This window comes from Rutidosis leptorrhynchoides, chromosome 3 (genome assembly GCF_046630445.1).
Source record: "Rutidosis leptorrhynchoides isolate AG116_Rl617_1_P2 chromosome 3, CSIRO_AGI_Rlap_v1, whole genome shotgun sequence".
NCBI lineage: Eukaryota > Viridiplantae > Streptophyta > Magnoliopsida > Asterales > Asteraceae > Rutidosis > Rutidosis leptorrhynchoides.
The window spans coordinates 661,363,514-661,374,334 of record NC_092335.1 but is presented as its reverse complement, the minus strand read 5'-3'; positions in this window follow the sequence as shown (position 1 = coordinate 661,374,334).

The following is a 10,821-nucleotide window of genomic DNA, read 5'->3' as shown; positions in this document are numbered from 1 at the left end:
TTTTATAATTGATCAAAGACTTGTGATTTTGTTGATGGAAGTCGACACACACACTCACGGGTGGGATTAAGAAGTCAGGAGAAAAAAAATAAATAAATAATATCTAGATGGTGATGTTTACTAAATATACTCGTACTATATCTGTTTTTAATATGTATTAAGAATTAATTTATATTAATAACTAATATATATATTAATAACTATAATTCAATTAATATTAGTAATAATAATAAAAATACTAATATTAATACAATAATAATAGTATAAATGATAATATTAATAATTCTAATAATTATAATAAAAATATAAAAAAATATAATCTAAATAAAATGATAACAATAATGCTATTAATAACCCCACTTATGATGATATTATTAGTAATGATAATATATCAACTTATTCATAGTAAATTTCATTTATTTTTATAGTAGAAAATATAATAATATTAATAATACAAATATTAATATTAATATTAATTTTAACATTAATAATAATAATAATCATGAAAGTAATAATCATATTATTAATATAACACTTATACTTTGTCTTGTAATTACCTATAATATATTGACTTACATTAAGTATTACTTATTTTATATCTTAACATATTTGAAAATTTATATATTATATTATACATATAATATTGTGGTAGGATCAAGAGGGAAGTAACCATTCGGGGGGAAGCGGGGGGAAGCAAAAACATTTTTTTTTGTTTTTTGAAAAAACTTTGTTCACGAACATTATAGATGAGATGAAAATATGAACATTTAGTAGAGACACTGTGACAACCCAGAAATTTCTGACCAAATTTAAACTTAATCTTTATATATTTCTGACACGATAAGCAAAGTCTATAATGTTGAGTCTCAAACATTTTGAAACTATATTCATGTAATCAATTACCCTTTGACTGTGCTCGACGATTCACGAACATTTACGTGTATAGATATGTATACATATGATATATAGTTATATCAATTGAAAATGTTAACAAAGTATTAGATGTATAATACTTTACATGAACGTAATTGTTTCAACATATTTATCGACAGAATTAAAAGATAATATCAAATGATTAAATTATTAGATACATTATTATATTGTTATGGGTCTCTGTTATGAGGTCCACATTGATTTGAGAAATTGTTCCTTTTTAACGGTATTCGGAATATTTAGTAAAGTAATCTACATATGAGAACAAAGTGTCAAATAACGAGAATTAGATAAAAGTTAGTGGAAGACTAAATTTCATAATAATCAATTGATTTAGTTTCAAATGTATGAAAACGTTTTTCTATCTAAAAGAACTTTGTTACAAAAACATTTTTAAAATATAAAAGGAAACAATATTAACTTTCTCGTAATATATATATAAGGATTTAAAATAAATAATATAAATGTTGAGAAGTGAGAACATATTATAAAACTTTAAGATTATTAAAGTTATTACCATTATCTTTAGAAATTTTAGAAATTATATATATATAACGATTTGAGTGTCACGTCTTCTTTAAAAAGAATATAATCTTTATAAATATCTAGGACCACTTGTAACAACTTGTTTCTTAGTTGTCATGAAAATGATAAAGATTTTAACGTTATCCTAAATTTTGGAATTTTTATAAGACATTTTAACATTTATTATTGTTAAAGGAACATCAAATAACGGTCCGTGACATGTACAGGTTAAAAAAAAGTGACAAGATGTCACGAAATTTTTGCTTTCAAAAGAGACGGCCCATTTTGTTGATATTTCAACACGTTTGTTATAATTTTTAATTATTATATTATTAAATTTATTATATTGTTAAATTTAATATATTATTATATAATTATATTTATATTATATTAAAAACTTATAACGAGGTATTTACATCAACTTGGATCCAAAAAAATCAAAAGTAAGGTGACTAGTATTAAACATGTAGGTCCCGTGATAGTGCTAATTACAAACCTAGCTACATGAGTTTGACAGAGTTTAAACGTAGGAAAATTTAATATAATTATATATATGTCAATTTGGTGATGGAATTAATTGGTTTATTAGTATTGCTAAGTTTTAGATTAATAAACATGTAGAAAATGTAGGGTATTTAGTATGTAAAATTGCTATTATTAATTAATAAAAAGTTGTAAGGTTTTCCCTATTCGGGTTACCCGGGAAGAGCGAGTAATCCGACCCCATACTCTAGTGTACGCAGCCCATCAGGAATACTCCCTGGCTATTTCCAACCCTTCCCTGGCCACCCCAAGAATTGAACATGAGACCTCTTGCAAGAATCTCAGGGCCCCAACCACTTGGACTACCTTGGGATGGTTAATTATTAAGTAGTGGGAATTAGTAATCATGTTGACTAAATATCGTTATCTATGCCTGATCCAACTCGACATTTCAATTAAATAAATCTTCTTGTGATAATTATTTAAATTATGTTTTTGGTCATATCCTTTCAACCAACAAGTGTTCACGGGTTTTTGATTTTTATCTCACGGATCAATTTAGTCCGCAAACAAGAACTCACTGGGCTTTATAGTCAAAATTGTGGGGTCTAAAAACAACAGGTGGCAACTTAAATTATTTTTTTTCACGTGTGATATTATATGTATATATAACTATATCTCAGTTGAGTTTTACGGAACACTCACACACGCACATATTAAGATATCCATTATCAATAAAAAGTATTATCATTAAAAATTGTTATTTTTATTATTATTACTATCGTTATTATCGTTAAAGTTATAATTAAGTATTATCATTAATATTATCATAATATTTATTATCATTAGTATTATTATAATTAAAAACTAATATTAGTAACACCTAATTATTATGATTACTATTATTATCATTAACATGAACGCGATATAAAAGACGATTAAAAGCTATTAGATGAATCGATTAGGAAATAATGAGTATGAGTATCATGATGAAATTAAAATAATGTAAGATATTGATTTAGATAAAATTATCATTCTTATTATTTTTATCATTAATATTATTATTAAAAGTATCGTTAATATTAAAACTATTATTTTAACAAAAATTATCATTTAATAGAAATGTCATTGTTATTATGAAATATCATTATTATTATCATTTTAAATAAAATTATTATTTTAAAGTTAATATTAAAAAGTACCGTAAATATTAAAGTTATCATAATTAGAATTATCATTTTATAATAATATCATTTTTAGTAAATATAAATATTGATATTTTTATTAATAGAATAATAATAATTATTATTACCAAATAATACAACTTTTACTTATTATTATTATCAACGTTATTTTATCAAATAAATATGTAATACAAATAATATAATTATCTTAATAAAACCTATTATAATATTTTTATGATATTAAATGAACTTTATAAATTTTATTACTTAAGATATATAAAAGTATATGTTTATATAAAATTTTATTTATTAATAAATAAATTATATTATTTACTCTAATAAATTTAAAAAAATATATTTAAAAATATAAAACGACGATCTTTAAACTATATAATAATCATGTATAAATTTTAAAAATCATTTTGAGTCAAAATGACTTTTGTTGACTTTTGCATATTAGACTCGAGTATTAGGGTTGTGGTACACTATGACTTAACATAAATTGTTAGACAAATATTGACCAACATATAAATATATAATTAATATAGGTTTGTAAATCAAAGGCCAACCTTGCACTTGTTCAATGATGTTATATGTATTTTTACTACGAAATACAGTATGGTGAGTTTCATTTACCTTTTTACCCTTTATATTTTTGGGCTGAGAATACATGCGCAATTTTTATAAATGTTTTTACGAAATAGACACAAGTAATCAAAACTACATTATATGGTTGAATGATCAAAATCGAATATGCCCCTTTTTATTAAGTCTGGTAATCTAAGAATTAGGGAACAGACACCCTAATTGACGCGAACTCTAAAGATAGAACTATCGGGCCCAACAAGCCCCATCCAAAGTACCGGATGCTTTAGTACTTCGAAATCTTGTGGTCTATTAAAATTATGAAATGATTATTTATGTTAAACTAATGAACTCACCAACCTTTTGGTTGACACTTTAAAGCATGTTTATTCTCAGGTACGAAAGAAATCTTCCGTTGTGCATTTGCTCATCTTAGAGATATTACTTGGAGTCATTCATGACATATTTCCAAAGACGTTGCATTCTAGTCATTGAGTTCATCAAGATTATTATTAAGTCAATTATAGTAAGATATATTACGAAATGGTATGCATGTTGTCAACTTTCGATGTAATGAAAGATTGTCTTTTCAAAAACGAATGCAATGTTTGTAAAATGTATCATATAGAGGTCAAGTACCTCGCGATGTAGTCAACTATTGTGAATCATTTATAATCGATATGGACTTCGTCCGGATGGATTAGGACGGGTCTTTACAGACACTTTGTGATAAATATTTTTATTTCAACGGGAAAACGCTCGAAGAAGTAATATATAACAATTATCGTGTTTTTCGAGCGTATTTTGAGGTTTTAGCTATTAGGGTTTATATATTAGGGTTTAGATATTAGGGTTTATAGGGTTTAGATATTAGGGTTTAGAAATTTAGGGTTTAGGGTTTATATTTAGGGTTTAGATTTAGGATTTAGATTGAGTTTTTAACACGAACGGTTTAGAGTTTAGGGTTTAGAGTTTAGGGTTTAGGGTTTAGGGTTTGGTGTTTTGGGTTTATGGAATAAACCCAAAACACCAAACCCTAAACCCTAAACCCTAAACCCTAAACTCTAAATCGGGCGAAATTTTACTTCACAAAACATGAAGAAAAAAAACGTTCATATTCTTCACGAACAATATTATCTTGAATGTTATTTTTGTCGATCGTTTTCCCGCCTAAATAATAACATTCATCACAAAGTGTCTCTTCTAAATGTTCATATTTTCGTGTGATCTTGATGCCGGAAAAAAAAAATTCAAAAAAAACAAAAAAAAAAAAAATTTGCTTCCCCCCGCTTCCCCCCGATTGGTTACTTCCCCATTGATCCTGCCCCATATAATATTTATTATACATTGTAATCATATATATTTATATATAAATTTCATTTTAATTTACACTTAATTATTCTGTAGCTTATTTTACTTATTTAATTTTAAAGTTTACATTATGTTTTATAAATTTCAAATTGTTATATATACTTTGGTTTATAATATATATACATGTATATCTATATCTACATTTTTTATTTACACACTAATGTTCGTGAATCGTCGAAAGCAGTCGGAGGTCAATTGAATTCATGTAAACTGTTCCACAAATTTTGAGACTTAATTAAATAGACTTTGTTTATCATGTCGAAACCATATAAGAATAAAGTTTAAATTTGGTCGAAAATTTCCGGGTCACTACAGTACCTACCCGTTAAAGAAATTTCGTCCCGAAATTTGTGTGAGGTCATCATGGCTAACAATAAAAATATTTTCATGACGAATATGAGTTGATAAATAGAGTTTTATCATTATAGATAAAACAATTTGATTATTTGAAGCTTACGAATGAAGCTATCACTAAATAGTAAAATGAGAAAGACAAGTTTCATCATAACTTTTGACTAGTCATTGTTGAATTTAGAAAATAAGGTGCGTCTTAACTTTTGACAGAGTCAGGGTTGAATTCCGAAATTCAAGGGATTTAAAGAAAATCTTCGAAATCTAAGAGATTTGATTCGTCAGCGAATAAGTAGATTAAGATCTCTATAATTAAATACGGTGATTTACCTCGATTACTATGTCTGATATTTCCATTATAAATTAAACTCCTCCGTTCCATTATTCTCACCATTCCTATACTTTCTTTCTTAGTTCTTACATCCAACAGATTGTGAAAATGCTTAGTCCAGTTCTAATTCTAAATATTATTCTGGTCATTGCAACAATAATTCTTCTTTTTCATTTGCCACCAGAAGAATCTGTTTACTTCTATTACGCTCTAGGGATTATTGTATTCCTGATCCTCCAGTGTCTTTATCTTGCTATTCGCATAAACATACACGGTTTATGATCTTTCTTGTTTGCTGCGATTTATACTCCAATTTGTATTTCGAGGCTCCATGTTTTTGTTTTCTCCCCGACCTGAAGTAAAGCGATTAAGACGTCTCGAATTTGTACGTATAAAATTTCGAATGATCATAACTTAATGTTCTACGCAGAAAGGAAAGGTAATAGCACGATTTAATTTGTTAAATTACCAGTAGTTACGGAAAAGACAGAACCATCAAGAAAATATTTTCTTGATATGTTTAGAGGTTAAGTAGAATGAAAGAATCATGTAACATGGCACATAATGATGGTACTGTGAATCATCACATTCCATTAGAAACTCAGCATGACTTACTGTAATATAATCACGTTGATCAAGTGTCATTATATTATACTAACTCATGCATCAGTTCCCAACATTACTTCAATAACATTCATATTTTAAGCTTGAAAGTTTACAGAATATAGAAACTAACAGTTTCTATATGATGTAATACTGATAGCACGAAGAGATTAATGATTTCAGATAAGAATAGTTATAAAAATATCTCCAGAAATATGGAGGATATTTATAATGAAAGATACGATAATATCTCGGAATATCTAAGATCAGAGGATGATAGAAACTATTGTCTGCAAGAGTTTAGAGTAAGGAGCAAGATATTCACTAAAGACTTTAGCAGACATTGAATCATTTGGATTCTTTGAAGTTAAACTTATTCTTTGTGATTTGTTCACGGCTTTCTTCATAGTTTCGCATAATCTGCTTTTCGGTACTAAATTTTCTATTGAATGTTTCCAATATAATGATATACAGGAAGCACGAAGAAGTATATAATTTCGGACGAGAATATTTTGGAATTTCTAAGTTCGATGGTTGATGGAGAAAGATTTTCCGCAAGATTTTAACATGACTTCGGAGCGAGATATTCCTTAAAGATTTCAACGGATCCAGAATTACCTGAATCCTTTGAATATAGGGTTTGGTCCTTGTATTTGTCCTTGGTCTCCTTCATGGGTAGCTTAATCTATTTTTCAATACTCAATTTTCTATCGAGCGTTTCTAACACTCCTTTCTTTATCATCAAACTTTTAGCCGTTTAGACCATCTATCATTTTTTTCTGTTTCCTCTGCATTTAATGCTATGATATCTGAATCATCGGTTATTAATCCGAGGTGGTTTCAGGAGAATTGTGTTTTTTAGATGATTAAACGCTGATGGTAATATGGTGGAATATGAAAGGTTCCTTGGTAACAATAAAAGAGCACGCGTATATATCAACGTTATAATAAGGTTGTTTCGTACGAAAAGTCGAAGTTGTCTTGTTGGAGCTGTGACAAAATTAGCTATTTTGAAGAAGAACTGCAAAGTTATTTTGGGTAATAATAACACTAAAGAAATTAGCATAGTTATGTGTTAAACGTTTACTCAGTTTCAGAGAGTTTTTCAAGTGCATAACTATATGTATCAATCTTTTCTTCCGTAGATGAAGTGCGGTTGGTTCATCCTATCGATTGAGGTATTTTCAAGAATTGTGAAAGGTTTGAACGCAGATTGTAATCGTCAAGATACAAATGAGGTTTAGCGTGAAATCAAGTGGCAAACTTGAAGAATTGTTTAGTTTCATATGTTATAATCAATATTTTAATTCATTTTAATTGTCCAATATTGGTAGTCCTCGATTGATAGTCCACAGTTAGCAATTCAACAATTCATATATAATTTAATATATAATATTTGAATTAATTAATACATATCGTGACCCGTGTACATGTCTCAGACTCGATCACAACTCAAAGTACATATATTATTATAGAATCAACCTCAACCCTGTATAGAGAACTCGATCATTACTGCATATAGAATGTCTATGGTGATTCCAAATAATATATATAGATGCGTCGATATGATATGTCAAAACCTTGTATACGTGTCCCGATATTTAAAGTGCGTAAAATAAATAATAGAAAATAAATGACGATAAATAAAGTGCATAAAGTAAATAACAGAAATTAAATGACGATAAATAAAATTGCGAGAATTTAAATTGCAATAAATAAATTGCGATAAATAAATTGCAATAAATAAAATGTAATACAGAATTAATTTGTTAGCTAGGAACAATTAGCTAGGAACAGTTAGTGTGGATTCTTAACAAAATTTCTCATAGTTAATTTGTGTGTTTCTAACAAATTTTATTTTGTCAAATGTTTTCTTCATTATGCCACTTGTTGGATTCTGATAGGTCAAAATCCAAATATGAAATTGAATGAAAATGGTTATTCTGCGGTGAACAAACACGTATATCGGTGAGTACAAATAGGATAGTAAATGACGGTTGAGTCAGCTTTGACGAATGTACATTGTAACTTATTAAGGTGAAATCTAAATATTCCTCGGGTATTACCTACCCGTTAAAATATTTTCACCATTAACAGTTTGTTCAAAAGAATTTTTTTTTATTTACAATCTTTATGAAAATACATTTACATATATATTTTCTTCAGATATAATCATGGATTTAATGAGTCAATATGATATTAAACTCATTTGATTTACCGTTAGAATAAGAATATATAATCTCTAAAACTTTAGAGATTATATAATCGTTATGTCGAACGAAGATAAATGATGTAGAACGATTCGTAGATTGATGATTATGCTCGAGGTACATAATGAGATGTTGAGGCATAGATTGTTGATGGTACTTGTGCCGTTATTGATGGTACTGTTGGTGTCGGTGATGTTGCTGAAGCTGGTATGTTTTGCACCATATTTTCCAAATTGATTATTCGAGCGCGAAGCTCGTTGTCTTCTTTCATTACTCCAGGATGGTTGTCGGTCAGAACGAGCGGATGAATAAGGTTTAGAATTGTCTATATAATATAGTTGTGACGAGTTACCCTGGAAATGAGGTTGAAAATGATGTTTCGGATAGGTTCGCCGATAAGTGCTTCAGGTTCTTCGCCAAGAGGTGAATTCGGTTGGTGGAAGGGATCGCCTTCTTCACGTTTCCATTGATTAAGTCGACTACGAACCCATCAGATGAATTGGGGATGGATGATTGGTTGATTCATTCTGGTGACACTGCTTTCGGAGCTTAGGTGAAACTCTATATTGGAATAGCTGTCGGAATAATTATCGGAATAGCTATCTAGATCTGAGGGACTCGAACTGGTTGAGGGATTCATCTCGTACGATTAATTGAAGGATTTTCGATAAGAAATAGATTATAGGATGTAGATTAATATCCTGCAATACATAATTTACATATGCATATAAAATACTAAAATCTCATAAATTACGGAGGAATCTACGAAATCTGTCAGGCAAAGGTAACAATAACAGTTACGTTAAGATATGAATTTTGTCTATACACTATCTATGCAATAGAGGCAGTAAGACATGTCTAGACGAAGAATGATAAGCAGGTAATTTCCTAAGGATAATAAGCAGATGATTTTCGACTAGAAATGATAAGCAAAACTTTTGACATGCAGACATGGTCGAAGTCCAGACTCACTAAGGCATCTAAACAACTATCAGTTAGACATACTAATGCAAGACCTGGTTCGCTAAGACCATCGCTCTGAGACCAACTGTAGATACAGTGGGAACAACCACCATCCCACACAGTGCCTTCCCAGCTAACCGCCTGGTGACCACTGAGTGTACCTCAGATACTGATTTTAGGGACTGCCTCTCGGCTACTGCCAACCCTCGTAAGGGATCGCAAGGAGTAAGAGCCAATGCTTCGTCACAGGTAACACTGTGAGAACCTCCTTTACGACTAACCCGCCACACATGGACGGCGTTATACCAGCTCTGATACCAACTGTAGAGACCCGTCCTAATACATCCGGATGAAGTCCATTTCGATTATAAACGATTCACAATAGTTGATTACATCACGAGGTACTTGACCTCTATATGATACATTTTACAAACATTGCATTCATTTTTGAAAAGACAGTCTTTCATTTCATCGAAAGTTGATGGCAGGCATACCATTTCATAATATATCCAACTATAATTGACTTAATAATAATCTTGATGAACTCAACGACTCGAATGCAACGTCTTTTGAATTATGCCATGAATGACTCCAAGTAATATTTATAGAAAGAGCAAATGCACAGCGGAAGATTTCTTTCGTACCTGGGGATAAACATGCTTTAAAGTGTCAACCAAAAGGTTGGTGAGCTCATTAGTTTAACATAAATAATCGTTTCATAATTTTCATAGACCACAAGATTTCATATTTCCATTTCTCATAAACATACGTCCCATGCATAGAGACAAAAATATCATTCATATGGATTGAACACCTGGTAACCGACATTACTAGATACATATAAGAATATTCCCTATCATTCCGGGATCCTCCTTCGGACATGATATAAATTTCGAAGTACTAAAGCATCCGGTACTTTGGATGGGGTTTGTTAGGCCCAATAGATCTATCTTTAGGATTCGCGTCAATTCGCGTGTCTGTTCCCAAATTCTTAGGTTTCCAAGCTAAAAGGGGCATATTCGGCTTCGATCATTCAACCATATAATGTAGTTTTAATTACTTGTGTCTATTTCGTAAAAACAATTATAAAAGCAGCGCATGTATTCTCAGTCCCAAAAATATATATTGCAAAAGCATTTAAAAAGGGAGCAAATGAAACTCACCTAATATATTTTGTAGTAAAAATACATATAACGACATTAAACAACTGAACAATGCAGGGTTGGCCTCGGATTCACGAACCTTTATCATTTGTATATATATTAATACACATATTTGCAAT